Raw genomic sequence first — 17,416 nt, 5'->3', positions numbered from 1 at the left:
TTTTGTGTGTGTGTGTGTGGTTTTTTTTTTTTTTTGAGATAGAGTCCTGCTCAGTCGCCCAGGCTGGAGTGCGGTGGCGCGATCTCGGCTCACTGCAAACTCCACCTCCCGGGTTCCCGCCATTCTCCTGCCTCAGCCTCCCGAGTAGCTGGGACTACAGGCGCCCGCCACTATGCCCGGCCAATTTTTTGTATTTTTAGTAGAGAAGGGGTTTCACCGTATTAGCCACGATGGTCTCGATCTCCTGACCTCGTGATCCGCCTGTCTCGGCCTCCCAGAGTGCTGGGATTACAGGAGTGAGCCACCGCGCCTGGCCTATGGTTAGCTTTTTAAGAAATTGCCGAACCATTTTCAAAGTGTCTGTACCATTTTTACGTTTGCGCGAGCATTGTATGAGGACTCGCTTCTACATCCTTATTAAACTTCGTATTGTTCGTCTTTTAGCCATTTTAGTTGGTGTCTGATGATACTTCATTGTGGTTTTAATTTGTATTTCCCTAGTGACTAATTATCTTTTCATGTGCTTATTTGCCATTCATATATTTTCTTTGCTGCAGTACCTATTCAAATCTTTTGCTCATTAAAAAAAATTGGATTGTTATACGGGTGTGGTGGCTCATGCCTGTAATCCTAGCACTTTGGGAGGCTGAGGCGGGCAGATCGCTTGAGCTCAGGAACTTGAGACCAGCCTGAGTAACAGGTGAAACTCTGTCTCTACTAAAAAGAATACAAAAATTAGCTGGGTGTGGTGGCGTGCGCCTCTAGTCCCAGCTACTTGGCATGTCTGGGGCAGGAGGATTGCTTGAACCCAGGAAATTGAGGCTGCAGTGAGCCAAAATGGTGCTACTGCACTGCAGCCTAGTGACCAGAGCAAGACCCTGTCTCAAAAAAACAAAAACAAAAAACAAACGAACAAACAAAAAAATTGGATTATTTATTTTTAAGAGCTTTTTGATACAAATCCGTATTAGGCATATGTTTGCAAAAAATTCTCTTTTTAAGCCTCTGGCTTGTCTTTTTTCTTCATTGTGTCTTTGAAGAGCGAAAGTTTTTTTTTTTTTTTTTTGAGACAGAGTCTCACTCTGTTGCCCAGGCTAGACTGTAGTGGCGCGATCTTGGCTTACCGCAACCTCCGCCTCCCAGGTTTAAGTGATTGTCCTGCCTCAGCCTCCTGAGTAACTGGGACTACAGGCACGTACCACTGTGCCTGGCTAAGTTTTGTATTTTTAGTAGAGATGGGGTTTCGCCATGTTGGCCAGGCTGGTCTCAAACTCCTGACCTGAGGTGATCCTTCCACCTCAGCCTCCCAAAGTGCTAGGATTATAGGCGTGAGCCACTGCGCCTGGCCTGAAGAGCAAACGTTTTAAACTTTGATACAGTCCCAATTTATTGTTTGTGCTTTTTCTGGTGTCATGTTTTAAAGTTACTTGCCATGCTGGGTGCAGTAGCTCACACTTGTAATCCCAGGACTTTGGGAGGCTGAGGCAGAAGGATCACTTGAGTTCAGGAGTTTGAGACCAGCCTGGCAGCATAGTGAGACCACTTCTCTACAAAACATACGCAAAATTAGCAAGGCATGGTGGCATATGCCTGTAGTCCTAGCTACTCAGTAGGCTGAGATGGGAGGATTGTTTGAGCCCTGGAGGTCAAGGCTGCAGTGAGCAGTGATCGTGCCACTGCATTCCAACCTTGGCTACAGAGCAAGACCCTGCCTCAAAATAAAAATAAAAATTATTTGCCAGTCCAAGCTCAGAAAGATTTTCTATTTTCTTTTTCTGGATATTAAAAAATATTGGCTCTTACATTTAGGTTTATGGTCCATTTTGAGTTTTTATGTATGGTGTGAGGTAAGGTTGAGGTTCATTTTTGTCCATGTGGGTATCCAGTTGTTTCTGTACAATTTATTGAAAATACTATCCTTTTTCCATTTCCATTGAATTACCTTTGGCATCTTTGAATCTTCTAGTCCGTGAATATGGTATGCCTCTCCATTTATTTAGGTTTTTTTTTTAGTTAACTAAGCCATATTTTCCAGTTTCAGTGTATCAGTGTACAGGCTTTTCTTTTCCTTTGTTTCCTTTTTTTTTTTTCTTCCTTCCTTCCTTCTGCTACAGTGAATAGATTTTTTTCAAATTGTTTTTAAAATTTCATTTTAAATTTCTTTTAACCTATAGTGTCCTTCTCAATTTCTTGCTCTTTTTTTCTTTCCAATTTATTTGATAAAACCAGGTAGTTTGTCTTACAGCTTTTCCAGAGTTTGATTTTGCTGATTGGCTCACCATTGTGGTGTTTAACATGTTCCTCTAGGCCAGCACGGTGGCTCATGCCTGTAATCCTAGCAATTTGGGAGGCCAAGGTGGGCAGATCACCTTAGGTCAGGAGTTTGAGACCATCCCGGCCAACATAGTGAAACCCCATCTCTAGTAAAAATATAAAAATTAGCTGGGCGTGCTGGTGCATGCCTGTAATCCCAGCTACTTGGGAGGCTGAGGCTGGAGAATTGCTTGAATCCAGGAGGCAGAGATCGTGGTGAGCCAAGATGGCCCCACTGCACTCCAGCCTGGGCCACAAAGCGAGACTCCGTCTCAATAAACAAACAAACATGTTCCTCTAACTTCTCTGTGGTGTTTAGAAGCTCAATCAGATTCAAGTTTGATTTTTTTTTTTTGAAAGATAGTTTAATAGTTGGTGTTGTGTTCTTCCATTAGGAGGCACATAATGTTTTAGGTTGTCTCTTATGATTCATGTAAGTGTCTGTTTTTGATGGTCAACACCTAGATCCAGTAATTTAATAGAGATTCTGTCATTCCTTCATCATTTATTAGCTGGAATAGTTTTATAAAAAGAAACTTGCCCTTATCTTCTGTTTTGTGACCAGATGGCACAGTTGTGTGTGATCTCTTTAGTTACAAATGCAATGACTTTGTTAACAAGTAGGTATTTTTTCTAATGCATTATTTCCCAGTTTAATTGGTAAGCAGTTTGAACTTACTAGCAGGTTGAGGATTTGTCTGCTGTTGTTTTCCTCTGCAGTAATGGCTTACGAAGAAACCGTTCTATTGGAAACTGTCTGAAAGTGTTCTACTTGTATTATAAAGATGTGCTTTACAGGCCTAGACTGTACATATCCTGAATTACTGCTTTCTAAGAGCAAATTACAGTTTTGACCTTTTCCCGGTGTAGTATTTTGTAATGAGTGTATAATAATTGGTTGCGTTTTTTTTATTTTTTATTTTTTAGCTTTGACTTATGGTGCTTCTATCTCTCACACTGTTGTATTGTTATAAAAGGATTTTCTGTTCTTTCCTTGATCTTCAGTATAAGTAAGAAAAGTTAAAAAATTGACATAAATTATACTGAGCTCTTGCTATTTTACTGTTATTATTTTTCTTTTGTATCTTGTTAACTCTGTTTTCAGAATTTTTGTATGGGATTTTTCCCCCCTTTTTTTGGCTGTCAGTGTATCTGTTTTAAATACTGTCACAGTAACTTTGTAGTGTTTTCTACATAGTTGTACCTCCTACTGGGAGTTACATGTAGCAGATGCTTAGCATGGTCAGGGCTAAGTGAATGAGTGGGGTCGGGGATAGGGAAGGTTGATACACTAATTGATTAGCCTAGAATTATCCCTTAAAGGTATAGAAATTTACTGCCAGCACATAAGGATTATGTGTTTTATAAAGTAACTGCTGCGAATATAGCAGGCATTTAAACAGTATAGCAGAACAGGTAGTCTGTGCTAGATGTAAAATAGATCAAATTTTGAAGTAATTTGGTTTAAAATGGACTTTTACGTGTAATATAATGTATAAGATGGAATAGCTTTGCTATAAATAAAAAGTACTACTCAAGAAACGTGTAACTAAACATGTCCGTTTAGCATATGGACTACACAGTGCAAAAACTACATGTTGTTTATGGGGTTTTGGTTGAAATTTATAAATGTTAAGGCTTTTGCATAGAAAAAAAAATTTTCCGGCCGGGCGCGGTGGCTCAAGCCTGTAATCCCAGCACTTTGGGGGGCCGAGACGGGCGGATCACGAGGTCAGGAGATCGAGACCATCCTGGCTAACACGGTGAAACCCCGTCTCTACTAAAAAAAATACAAAAAACTAGCCGGCCGAGGTGGTGGGCGCCTGTAGTCCCAGCTACTCGGGAGGCTGAGGCAGGAGAATGGCGTGAACCCGGGAGGCGGAGCTTGCAGTGAGCTGAGATCCGGCCACTGCACTCCAGCCTGGGCGACAGAGCGAGACTCCGTCTCAAAAAAAAAAAAGAAAAAAAAAAAAAAAAAAAAAGAAAAAAAATTTTCCTACCCTTTTTACCCACTCTATGTACTATTTTTTGAGCTATTTTTTAAAAACCTGATATAGCATTATATTTTCAGAAATTGGGAAATCTTTAAATAATTTAGTTTTCTTGGCCCCCTTTTAAATTAAAGGATGAGTATGATAAATAATGAGTGTTGAGACTCCAATTCTATCTAACTAGCTGCCAGAACTACTCCTGATCAGTTTCATTCAGACAGAATTTGCAAGCTCACCACTGTCAGGCACAGTGTAAAATCACAGAGAAAGATGAAGGTGGGGCCCAGACCCTGAGGAGCAGGTAGGCCTGAATCACTCTAGGTGAAATGCTCTTCTAGAGGGTCCCACAAAATGCTGTGGTAGTTTTGAAGGGAGAGAATGGAATTCTCCATGGGAATATATATTTATTGTTTCCTTTACATTGTGGAGTGTGCTAACCCACCTATGATTTCCCTTAGTTTTTCCTTCTGAAAGATGATCTGCTTTTATAAAATGATTGGTTAGTTTAAGGAAACATACTGAGGAAGGAGAATTTTTTGTTCCATTTAGACTGATTACCAAGATCTCAATATCAAAGTCTTATTTAACTGAGCAGATTTACCCATGACCTGGTTTGCCTAGTCACAGAAATACACAATATAAAGCAGAAATCAAAATCACTTTAACATTTTAATTTATTATTTTTTAAAAAAACTTTAATTTTTGTGGCTACATAGAGGTGTATATATTTATGGGGTATGTGAGATGTTTTGATACAGACATACAATGTGTAATAATCACATAGTGTAAAATAAAGGCATCCATCTTCAAACACGTATCCTTTGTGTTATAAACAATACTTTATTCTTTTGTATTCTGTTTTGGACTACAGATAAACTGGAATGTATTTTAGAGGAGAGACTAGGAAGGTGAAGCAACTCAGGACCTGTTTAGGAAGAACAGTTGATGAACGTTAGTTCTCTCAGCTATATAAAGGGCTTTGTGTGAGTGAATGAGCGCAGACTTGTTCTCAGTGGGCAACAGCAATGGTTAGAAGCCATAGGGACTTGGCAGCAGGTTAAAGACAGACTTTGTGGCGGAGCTGCTTAGAAGTGGAATAGATTATCCTAGAAGGTAGTCGTGGGGAGTTTTTTGTCATTGATGGTGTTGGAACACAGAAACGGACAACCTCCTCCTTGGGGATGGATGATGTGTTAGTCATTTGTGCTGCTATGACAGAACACCTGAGACTCAGTAACTTGTGAATAATAGAAACTTATTTTCTCACTATTCTGGAGTCTGAGAAATCCAAAATCAAGGTGCTGGCAGATTTAGTGTCTGGGAAGGTGTCATTCCTCATTGATGGTGCATCCTCACGTGGTGGAAGGCAGAAGGGAATGTGAGAGCAAGAAGGGGCAGGCAGCTCTCAGAAGCTTCTTGTAATGGCATTGATCCAGTCACTTCCTGAAAGGCCCCACATCTTAATACTGTCGTATTAGGAATTAAGTTTCAACGTGCAGGCTGGGTGAGGTGACTCGTGCCTGTAATCACAGTACTTTGGTAGGCCGAAGTGGGTGGATCACCTGAGGTCAGGAGTTCAAGACCAGCCTGGCCAACGTGGTGAAACCCCATCTCTACTAAAAATACAAAAATTAGCCAGGCGTGGTGGCACGTGCCTGTAGTCCCAGCTACTCGGGAGGCTGAGTCACGATAATTGCTTGAACCCAGGAGGTGGAGGTTGCAGTGAGCTGAGATTGTGCCACTGCACTCCAGCCTATGCAACATGAGCGAAACTCCATCTCAAAAAAAAAAAAAAAAAAAAGAAGTTTCAACATTTGAATTTTGGGTAGACACAACATTCAAACCACCGCAGGTAGGGAAGAATTCTCTAGAGAAGCACTATAGGGTAATGGAGAGCTGTTGTTATTTGTGGAAATGTTGGCACATGGTAATGGTGTGTACCACAGAACTGTTGAGGACTGTTGGACTGGGTGTTACTTACTGAAGTTTTTTGTAACTTTTAGAGTCACCAGCCTCAGTTATTCAGTGAAACAAAGAGCGATTTAAAAAAATCATCCAGGCAGCTGGCTTAATGTATGTAAAAGTGCAGTGCTAGGTAGTTGCTGAAGATACTATGCAGACGTTTGCAAATGAGACAGTAATGTGGGTGTAAAGTAGTTATTTGGGAAAAAATGAACAAACAAAAAATGTTTATATGTTGAACTTCATTACTCATCATTTGAAGTGAAAAAATTATTCTCTTTATACTTCACCCCACTTCATTAATATCTCTCTAAAATTGCAAGGTTGACATCACCCCCTAGTAGTAATATCTGTTCATTAGGTTTATTTCCTTGCTTTATGCATAATGTCTGAATTCCCAAGGCCAAAACTTCTTAGTTTTGATAATAGTATTTGTTAAAGTTGAGAAAACTTTTCCTTCCTTCCTTCTTTCCATCCATCCTTCTTTCCTTCTTCTCTCCCTCCCTTTCCTTTCTTTCTTGCTCAGCTCTTTCTTGACATTTTCAAATATTAAGGTGGCTCTTTGAAGTCCAACAATCTGAATTTGTTTGACATTTTGTTAAAGATTCCGAGAAAAGTAGTCTTCTGGTGTTTGAATGGCTTATTGATTTTTTTTCTTTAAAGATTGCTTTGAGGTGAATTTGAAGTAAACTTAAGACATTGGATAGTTAGATTTGACATTAAGTCTCTTTAAGCATTTGGTTTTGGTTTCCAAGTCAGGAAGGGCTGAGTGTCCTGTCATCTGACTCTGTGTCACAAAATTCCAAACTTGATGTGGCTGAGCCTGTGATACTCTTCAAAATACCATTTTGGAGGAATTTAATGTGAGTTTATCAACTGAGTCGAGTTGTCTTTTATACTTTAATAGAGAATAATACTGCATTTATCTCACATGCTATAAGACAAAACTGAGGAAAAACCTTTTAATGACTTCAGGTGTATGCTTTGAGTTATTTTTACCTTTATGATGATGTTTTTCCTGAGTGAGTGGTTGTGTTTTGACCAACTAAGCCCATTTATTTTTTGAACAGTTTAAATACAACAATTAAAATAACAACCCCTCCCAAGAAAAATTCTCAAAGACAACTAGCCTTTGGAATATATCCAAACAGTTTTAATAGATGGTGCTGGAAATTTTTTCCCTTTGAAGGAGACATTAGTAACCAATTTTCTGCCTCAAGCCTACCTTTTGCATTGTTAATTTGCAAATAATGAACTTTTAAATTCTTGTCAGTCTGTTTGGATGACTTCAGGCACCTGTCTGTTTCAATGATAGTTTTGTCCAAGACTGAAATAAGTTATACATTATGTAAACACTATTTTTTTCTTTTCTTTTTTTTTTTTTTTTTTTTTTTTTTGAGATGGAGTCTAGCTCTGTCGTTAGGCTGGAGTACAGTGGCGCAATCTCGGCTTACTGTACCCTCTGCCTCCCGGGTTCAAGCAATTCTCCCGGCCTCCCAAGTAGCTGGGACTACAGGCGTGCGCCACCATGCCCAGCTAATTTTTGTATTTTTAGTAGAGACAGAGTTTCACCATGTTAGCCAGGTTCTCAATCTCTTGACCTCATGATCTGCCCGCTACAGCCTCCCAAAGTGTTGGGATTACAGGTGTGAGCCGCCACCACACCTGGCCTTATTTTTTTCTTATAAAACATGAACATTAGTAGGAATAGGAAGAGTTTTATGGAAGGCACATTTCTTTCTTTCTTTCTTTCTTTCTTTCTTTCTTTCTTTCTTTCTTTCTTTCTTTCTTTCTTCCTTTCTTCCTTTCTTCCTTTCTTCCTTTCTTCCTTTCTTCCTTTCTTTCCTTTCTTTCCTTTCTTTCCTTTCTTTCCTTTCTTTCCTTTCTTTCCGAGATGGAGTCTCGCTCTGTCAGCCAGGCTGGAGTGCAGTGGCGCGATCTCGGCTCACTGCAAGCTCTGCCTCCCGGGTTCACATCATTCTCGTGCCTCAGATTCCCGGAAGGCATGTTGCTTATAACACATGAAAACATGACCATTAGTAGCATAGTATTATTAAGGATTGAAAATTATACCAATAATTTTGTACTAAGCACTGTAAAGTGGAGTTGGTAAGTCCTAATCTTAGAAAACTGGCCACCTTTGTAATATTGCATTTAAGTTCACAAAATAATAATTTAGTGGTAGGAAAGAAACCGAATAATTTTTAAGGAAAGAATAGAAAAGTGGAGAAAAGAAATCTGGAAGAGGAATCTTTCTGTTTGACAGGTATAGAGATTTAACTGAAAATTTCTATATATTTAACATAGATACTTTTGGCTTTCAGAGAATGTTTACGTATGTTAGATTGAAAGATGTGGGGGTACTGAAGTCTATAAAAGCAACTATTGAGGTGTGACTAGGGTCTAATACTAACCAAATAGAAGGCTGCCAAGTGTCCTGCTGCTCTTTGGAAATAACAGGTAAGTAAGTAGACTGCTATTCTGCCAGTTAGGGTTTTGGTTTTACATCTTGCATATGAGTCTGTTTAGATTCCGAATTAATTATCATAACCTAGGCTGGTTTTTTCCTCGTGTCTATTTAACTTTTTGTGCCAAATTATTTTACAGATTTAATGTGTTATGTAGTACATCTCTAGTAGTGACCAGAGATTTACTCCTTTTTTGGAAGCACTTATTTTAAAAGCTCCTGAAGGGTTGTTTTGTGTTCTAAATAATTTATACTTTTTCTGAATAACTAATACTTGTTCGTTGTATCATTGTTGTTAAATGTTCAGCACGCCTCTTAGGTATTGGCTCAGTGTTTTGCAGCAGACATTCACCGTGGTGTTTCCCCAAGGATGCCCTTGCAGCAGCATTACCCTGGAGTTGGGAGGCGTTCTTGAGGGACAGATTCTTGAGGGACAGATTCTTGAGGGACAGGTTCTTGAGGTGTTCTTGAGGTACTGACCTGTATGGTTGCCTGTCGTGATTTTTGAGGGGTGGTAGCCTATCCAAAAGTTCTCAGTATTTATAACTGATGATCTAGTTCTTGTAGGGTCTTAAACTTAAAAACATTCCAGTGAATTAATTGTACAGCATATGTATCTATAGTCTAGGCATCTTAAAATTCCAACATAGAGCTTTTAAAAATGCTTGTATGTTTAATGTAACAATACAAAGCAGCAAAATCCCCAGAGCATCCTGCCTTATAATCATGAGTTAATAAAGTTTGGTGAGTGATTGGACCTCCCAAGGGTCTCTCTAAGTTAACCACTATAACTTCCCCTCAGCCCTCTTCTCGTTTGAGGCAGAGCCTCTTACTCCCTTGGGGAAAGACTTTGTTTTTTATGCTTTCGTGATGATTCTGACATTTTTGATGATGGCTGTTTATTACCTTTTGGCTGCTCTCTTAATTCAATGTTACTCCATTCCATTAAAGAGTTAATAAGGAAATGTGTTTTAATTTAAAAATGTGTACGGTATAAGTTTGCTAGGAGAGGTTAGAAGGGTATTTGTTGAGGAAAAAAAAAAAGAAGGCATTTCACTTCCTTATGGGTTGGGAATCATCTTTGAAACAGTAAACATTCATTCTAGTAAGAGGCTTATTACAGTAGTAATAGTTGAGGGCTTGCTATGCAATAAACTTTTAAGTACATTAATTGAATAATCAAGGTAACTTTGTGAGATAGGTACTGTTGTTAGCATTTGCATTTTACAGATGAGGACACTGAGGCATAAACTGATTACTTCACTAATCAGCTGATTACTACACAGCAAGCACGCTGGGTACTTGGGACTCACACCCAGCAGTCTGGCTGCCAAGACCATATGCTTCCTTGCCAGGACTGCCCTGTTACTTTTGATATGGTGTTATCGTTCATATGTCTTGATTTTCTCCTGTTTTGAGGTCTAAGTAAACCACTTAAACATTTTGTATGTTGGTAAGTTGTAGCCTAGGTTCAGTAGCCTCTAAAGTAGTATTCACAACAACCCTTCATCATATTCCCTATGTAACAGACAAGGAAACTGAACTGGTAAATGGTAGACTGTGCAACTTAAGCTGGATCTCATTTTTTGTGGTTAGTCTGTTATCTCACTAGTGGTCATTCCCCAGCATGTGAGTTTTGTTGTTCACTTTTCAGAGAAATATTTTGCCCAACTGATGAAGACAGAAGTGCAAAGTCTCATCTTAAGCACCTCTTCTGGTGAGTGATCTTTTTTGAGGTACTAACTATGCCAAGCTTTGGGTAGAACAAGTTTAGTTATACTCAGTATTCAGCTTCAGTTGATTTTTCAACCTCCTCAGGAGAATAATCTGCTTTTAATGTAATGTAATTGGCTTTTATGTTGCTTCTAGTTGTTTCTCAACAGTTCATGTGCCAGGGAATTTGTAGACATAATATCACATCTGAGGCAACAAGGAATTTAGTGGGGGAAAAAGTGAAGACTGTCAAATGGAGGTTTCTTTGGTCCTGTCGGAAGCTGTCTTTTCCTGGCACATATATGTGCACTTGATATCTTTAATTGACCTGTCTTTCTGATCTTCAATTGTGGCCATCAGGGAGCTTTCAAATCTTTCCTCCTCCTCTTCTCCTCTCCCAGTTGTCTTCCTTTTTGTGGGACTGGCTATACTGAGATGAGCACAGAGATGGCTATTTGTGGGGTAAAGACAAGTAACTGTCTAGGCCTGATTAGAATCACGTCTCTTTGGTTTGTGGTCAGTTCCTTAACCTAGAGCTAAGAACCTCAAAAACATTTGGAGGCCTTTATTTCAGGTTTCTGCTTTGTTCTGTCTGTAGCTGAGCTCTTAGAGTTAAATTACGTTAGTGTCCCTGACTGGTCTCTCGGCTATCTCTGTAAGGATTAAACTGCCCCATTGCCAGACTCTTTGTTGCTTAATGTAAATTTGATGAAGTGCCAGAGAGCTTTAAGCTACCCTACCAAATGTCAAAATTAGTCATATGGCCGTTCTTGATCATGGTAATTGGAAAGAGATTAGGAAGGGGAAAGACATCAAAATTCATGAATAATTCAAAATGTTCATTATTTTGTTTCCTAGCTCCACTTTCCCTTTTTCCTTTCATAAGTTTTTTTTTTTTTTTGCCAGAAATTACATTCTGAAATTTGATTTAAATCTTCATTGAGTACTTCTGTGTACTTAGTGTACCCTTCAGACATATCCCTTAGAGGTATAGCAAAATTAATACTAAAGGAACACTTTCTTTCAATTTGCATACGTATGTTTTTTGTTGGAAAATCAGAAATTATTTAGTTTTCATTTCTTTTTTTTTTTTTTGAGACAGAGTCTCGCTCTGTCGCCCAGGCTGGAGTGCAGTGGCATGATCTTGGCTCACTGCAAGCTCCGCCTCCTGGGTTCATGCCACTCTCTGGCCTCAGCCTCCCGAGTAGCTGGAACTACAGGCGCCCGCCACCACACCCAGCTAATTTTTTGTATTTTTGTAGTAGAGACGGGGTTTCACCATGTTAGTCAGGATGGTCTCGATCTCCTGACCTCATGATCCGCCCACCTCGGCCTCCCAAAGTGCTGGGATTACAGGCGCGAGCCACCGCGCCTGGCCTAGTTTTCTTGTAGTAAGTATGATTGCCTGCCAATACCTTTTACATTCAATATTTTCTGGTGTCAAAAAGATACATTTTTAGCTATATCATTTGGTCTCAGAGGTTCAGTATATAAAATTATCTGAATATGAGTTTAAGTTAAACTTACCTATTTTAGAACTAATTAGTGGTTTATTCTATCAAAGTTTTAGTTTATTAATCATTTGAATTTACAATTAATTATTTAAACAAGTATTTATTGAGTACCAGCTATGCTTCCGGAGCAGAGATTTTAGTCTGATTTGTTCCTTATTCTACACTGGTGCCTAGAACAGGACCTGACACATAATAGCCATGGACTCTGAGAGAAGTAGAATATATAGGCTGAAAACATTTTAATGTGATGTGTTTGCTGACCTGAGTAGTGAGAATTACCACTGTCAGATGAACATTGTTGATATTACACAAACTCAAGACATTTTTGAAACTATGTTGCCTCTCTTAGGAATGAACATACATTTCCTACAAGCTCCTCAGCATACTTTCTCTTCTCTTTAGCCAGGACTGGGTCACATGGCCACAAGGAAGACTCAGAATACAGTTACCTAACAAAGAGGCATGAGATTGGGCACAATCCAGTATATGAAACTTTGTTACCCGAACAAATGAGGGATTTAGTGGCAAAGAGGAAGAGGTAGAGAAAATGACTTGTTAGGCTACTAGTAGTGACCATTACAGAATTGGAGAGAATTGAATCTAGACTGGGTTTAACTTTGTACAATGCTGTGAAGAAAGTAGTTTCTTAGTGTATATACTAGTAAGGTGTTCATTAATTTAGAGTTTTGGTTTTAGCTTTTATCCTTTCATATGAATTAATCTGTTTTAGGGCCCTACTAGAATAAGATTTTAGAAGCTTATAGATGGCAGCATCTGTCTAGGTGCCATCCAGACTCTTGGTTACTCACCATTTTAAGTAGAACAGTATGGAACTTAGAAGTTAAATGAATGAATGAATAAAACGACTTGAGCGTAGATCATCTAGGTCCATCACTCTATGGTATAAGACATACCTCACAATTATCCTTGTATTCTCTGAGCTCCAAGGAAAGTCCAGGGCCCAGAAAGACTAAGGAGCTGAGGCTCTGGAATCAGATGAGTTTTCAAATGCTGCCCCTGCTGCTTCCTATCTACGGTCATGCATGGCATGATGGTGTTTCAGTCAGTGGTGGACTGTATATATGACGGTGGTCCCATACAATTATAATGGAGCTGAAAAATTCCTATAGCCTAGTGATGATGTAGTAGCCATCCTAAAGTCATAGTGAGATACATTACTCATGTTTGTTGTGGTGCTGGTGTAAATAAACCTACTGCACTGGCAGTTGTATAAAAGCATCACACATATAGTTATGTTCGTTACATAATACTTGAGCATGATAATAAATGACTGTGTTTGTGGTTTATGTGTTTACTGTACTTTTTAATCATTATTTTAGAGTAAATGCCTTTTACTTATTAAAAAAATTAACCTTAAGCCAGCCTCAGACAGGTCGTTCAGGAGATATTCCAGAAGGAGGCATTGTTACCAAGGAGATGGCAGCTCCATGCATGTTATTGCTCCCGAAGGTCTTCCAGTGGGACAGGATGTGGACCGAAAAAATATTTTTGTATAGCTATACAGTGTTTGTATTTTAAGCTATGGTTTATTACAAAAAAGTCAAAAAAATTTTAACTCAAAAAGTTTATAAAGTTACAGTAAGCTAAGGTTAATTTATTATTGAAGGAAGAAAAGTATTCTTAAAACAAGTTTAGTGTAGCCTACATGTACAGTGTTTAGAAAGTCTACAGTAGTGTACAGTAATATCCCAGGCGTTCACATTCATTCACCACTCACTGACTCACCCAGAACAACTTCCCAGTCCTGCAAGCTCCGTTCATGATAAGTGCCCTATATAAGTGTTCCATTTTTTATCTTTCATTTTTTTCCCTGAGACGGAGTCTCACTCTGTCGCCCAGGCTGGAGTGTAGTGGCATGATCTCGGCTCACTGCACCCTCCACCTCCCAGGTTCAAGCAATTCTCCTGCCTCAGCCTCCTGAGTAGCTGGGAATACAGGCACCCGCCACCACACCCAGCTAATTTTTGTATTTTTAGTAGAGACAGGGTTTCACCATGTCGGCCAGGCTGGTCTCGAACTCCTCACCTCAAGTGATCTGCCCACCTTGGCCTCCCAAAGTACTGAGATTACAGGCGTGAGCCACCGCGCCTGGCCTCAGTTTCTATCTTTTATGACATATTTTGACTATACCTTTTCTATGTTTAAATATGTTTAGGTACACAAATACCATTGTGTTACATTTGTCTACAGGTTTGTAGCCTAGGGGCAGTAGGCTATACCGTATAGCCTAGTTGTGTAGTAGGCCACACCATCTAGGTTCGTGTAGTACACCCTATGATGTTTGAGTAATGACAAAATTGCCAAACAACAAATTTCTCAGAATATATCCTCATTATTAAGCGATGCATGACTGTATAGGAACTGACATGTTAACTTTTCCTCATCTGTAAAATGGAGTTTTCATTGTATGAGTTAAGCAGAATAGCTAGGATTAAATAAGAGATCATTAAAAAATAATAAACACTTAAATATTAAGCTTACCATGTGTCAGACAGTGTTGTGTGTGCCTATTTAGCATACAATACATAAAAAGTGCCAGGCACATACATAGTAGGTACTCAATCTTTTTTCTTGATAAATGGTTAACAAGCATTTGTTCTATTGAAATGAAGTTTCTCATGTGTGGACATGAGAAAACTGAGAAACAGCAACCATGAAATTACAGAATAGTTTCAAGTCTTTTCATAACTGAACATGGTCTTTTCCTTTAATCTTTTTATAATACTTTAGGATGGCTACTACATCATCACTAGGCCATAGGAATTTTTGACAGTGCTTATGTTGGTGAATGAAATAGCTCCTGATTTAATCATAACAAAGACATACTGTTTCAACATGTGCTCATGTTACTGGCTCCCATAAATAAAGCATTTAATTGATGAAAATGTAATCATATTTGAACTCTGGAAGAGCTACCATTCCAGCCTATAAGATAATATAAGGATAAATAAATGATTTTAAATACTTTTGTCATATTTTGGTACAGTGAGGATAATTTCAGAACTGCAATTTAGTCATCTTGGTATCTGGCAAAGAGGAGGTGCTCGATATCCTGGTACTAATCAGTAATTGCTAAGGAAGCAGGGCTGCAAAGTGGTCATACTTAGCAACTGTGGACCAGGGATTTATAGGGTGGTCAGCCTGAGATTTCCAAACTCATTATAGTATGAATCATTATAGTATGAATATATATACACATAGTATTTAGTATAGTATTCATTATATGTTATATATAATATATAGGTGTATATAATATATTATAATATATACTATATAGGTGTATATATGTTATAATACTATATAATATATAGGCATATATAACATAATATATAGGTATATATTATATATTATAACATATATAATATATTATATATAATATATAGGTATGTAACATAATATATAATATATAGGCATATAATATAGGCATATATGTATTATAATATAACATGTAGGTATATAATATATATTATAATAATATATAACATAGGTATATTATATATAATATGTAACATATAGGTAATATAATAAATGTTACCTATAATAATATATAACCTATATTCAATATAGTATTCATTATGGTATGAATTTTTAAATATTTATGCCTGAGATTATTGAAAGACATACATTAAAGAAAGCTAGAAAATTTGTCATTGAAGTGCCTGTATTGGAAAGTATGTGGGTGTTGAAATTGGAATTTTTAAAAATAAGGCAGCATAAATTACTGAATTGCTATGGGGAAATGCCTTCAAGGCTGATTGGTAAACCTGGAGAAGGTGAAATGTAAGATGGGATTGAAGCCAACGAGGAGGTTCCCAAGGGGCAAAAAAAAGAATTGGCCCCATTCTTGCTGTCTAAAATAGTTTTTTATTATGTTCAGATGAAGCATCATGGGTGAAAAAAGCTTATAAATTGGAGATACTACACGGATAAGGGGTGTAATAATTACACTTTTGTTGATTGAAAACATTTTCCTGAAAACTCCAAGAGCAAACCTTTAGTGGTGAGGAAAGTAATCATATTGCCCTATTTTGCACTGAAGCTCATCATAATTTTTCTTCCTCAAACCATTCCTACTTCAGACCTTTTTCCATAAGTGGCAGTTCTATCCTTCCAGTTGCTTAGGGCAGAAACTTCAGTCAGCCCAGATGCTGCTGAAAATTTCTTTTCACTTGTCCTGTCCTGGGCCTAGCCACCAACACCTTTCACTCGGATTATTCTGTAGTCTTTTTAGTTGGTCTTCCTGCTTCTGCTCTTGCTTTGTTCTCACATAGCTGCAGAGTGATCCTTTTAAAAAATAAATTGTGTTCCTCCTCTCCTCAGAATCTTTCAGTGGCTTCCCCAAAGGCAAAATCTTCACAGCAGCCTGCAAGTTCATGTAAAATATGACTCCCTGATAGCTTCCTGAGTTCATCTCATAGCATCTCTGCTGTGATCATTTTGTTCCAACCGCTGTGGCCTCAGATATGCCACATAAGCTCCCACTTCAGAGACTGCACTTTTTGTTTTTCTGCCTTGAATATTCTTCGGCAGGTACCCACATGGCTCACTTCCTCATTTCCCTCTGGTGTTGTTTCATGTTACCTCAACTAAGACTTTGATCACTTTGTTAAAAGTAGGACTCTCTGTCCTCCTCCCTTGTTCAGTTTTTTTCCCCCTAACATTTGTTTCCATTCAACATACATATTATAGTTGACCCTTGAACAACACAGGAGTGTTGACCCCACATGCAGCTGAAGAGCTGCATATAACTTTTGACTTCTCAAAAACTTTACTAATAGCCTACTGTTGACCAGAAGCCTTACCAAGAACATAAGCAGTCAATCAACACATATTTTATGTGTTGTATATTACATACTGTTTTCTTAAAATAGAGTAAGCTGGAGAAAAAAATGTTACAAAGAAAATCATAAGGAAGAGAAAATATATTAATATTGACTCTTCATTGAGTGGAAGTGGATCATCATAAAGGTCTTCATCCTTATCATCTTCACATTGAATAGGCTGAGGAGGTATCAACCCCTCTTCCACTATTTGCTTTAGTTTCAGTGCCATATCATAGAGGGATCTTGTCATAAAAGCAGTCCTGAATAATCTGAACCCTTCTGCCAGATTGTCAATGTTGATTTATTTTCTAGCACTGCTTCTTCTACATCTTCTTCCTTATTGGCACTTCTTCCTTATTGACACTCCATCAAGTCGTCTTCTGTTAATTCCTCTTCTGTTAATTCCTCTAGTGTGCTGTGTATTAGCTCTTGAATTTCTCCACAATCTGTATCTTTTTTTTTGTTTTTTTGAGATGGAGTCTTGCTCTGTCGCCCAGGCTGGAGTGCAGTGCTGCGATCTCACCTTACTTCAACCTCTGCCTCCTGGGTTCAAGCGATTCTCTTTTCTTAGCATCCCGAGTAGCTGGGAGTACAGGCGTGTGCCACCACATC

General features: G+C 38.5%; 1 protein-coding gene across 6 annotated transcripts in view; it reads left to right on the top strand.

Moving 5' to 3' along the window:
- LOC105480565 (Scm like with four mbt domains 1) overlaps positions 1-17,416 on the top strand; it is a 150,043-nt gene that overhangs the window by 52,835 nt on the left and 79,792 nt on the right. Inside the window, exon 2 of one of the 6 annotated variants that reach the window (XM_011739636.2) lies at positions 10,388-10,450. The exons of the other annotated variants lie outside the window; for them this stretch is intronic. The gene's annotated coding sequence lies outside the window, so the exon portion shown is untranslated. The remainder of the gene's footprint in view (positions 1-10,387; positions 10,451-17,416) is intronic. 6 annotated transcript variants of the gene reach the window in all.

This window comes from Macaca nemestrina, chromosome 2 (genome assembly GCF_043159975.1).
Source record: "Macaca nemestrina isolate mMacNem1 chromosome 2, mMacNem.hap1, whole genome shotgun sequence".
Taxonomy (NCBI): domain Eukaryota; kingdom Metazoa; phylum Chordata; class Mammalia; order Primates; family Cercopithecidae; genus Macaca; species Macaca nemestrina.
The sequence above is the reverse complement of the archived record's forward strand: the minus strand, read 5'-3'. Positions and strand labels throughout refer to the sequence as shown.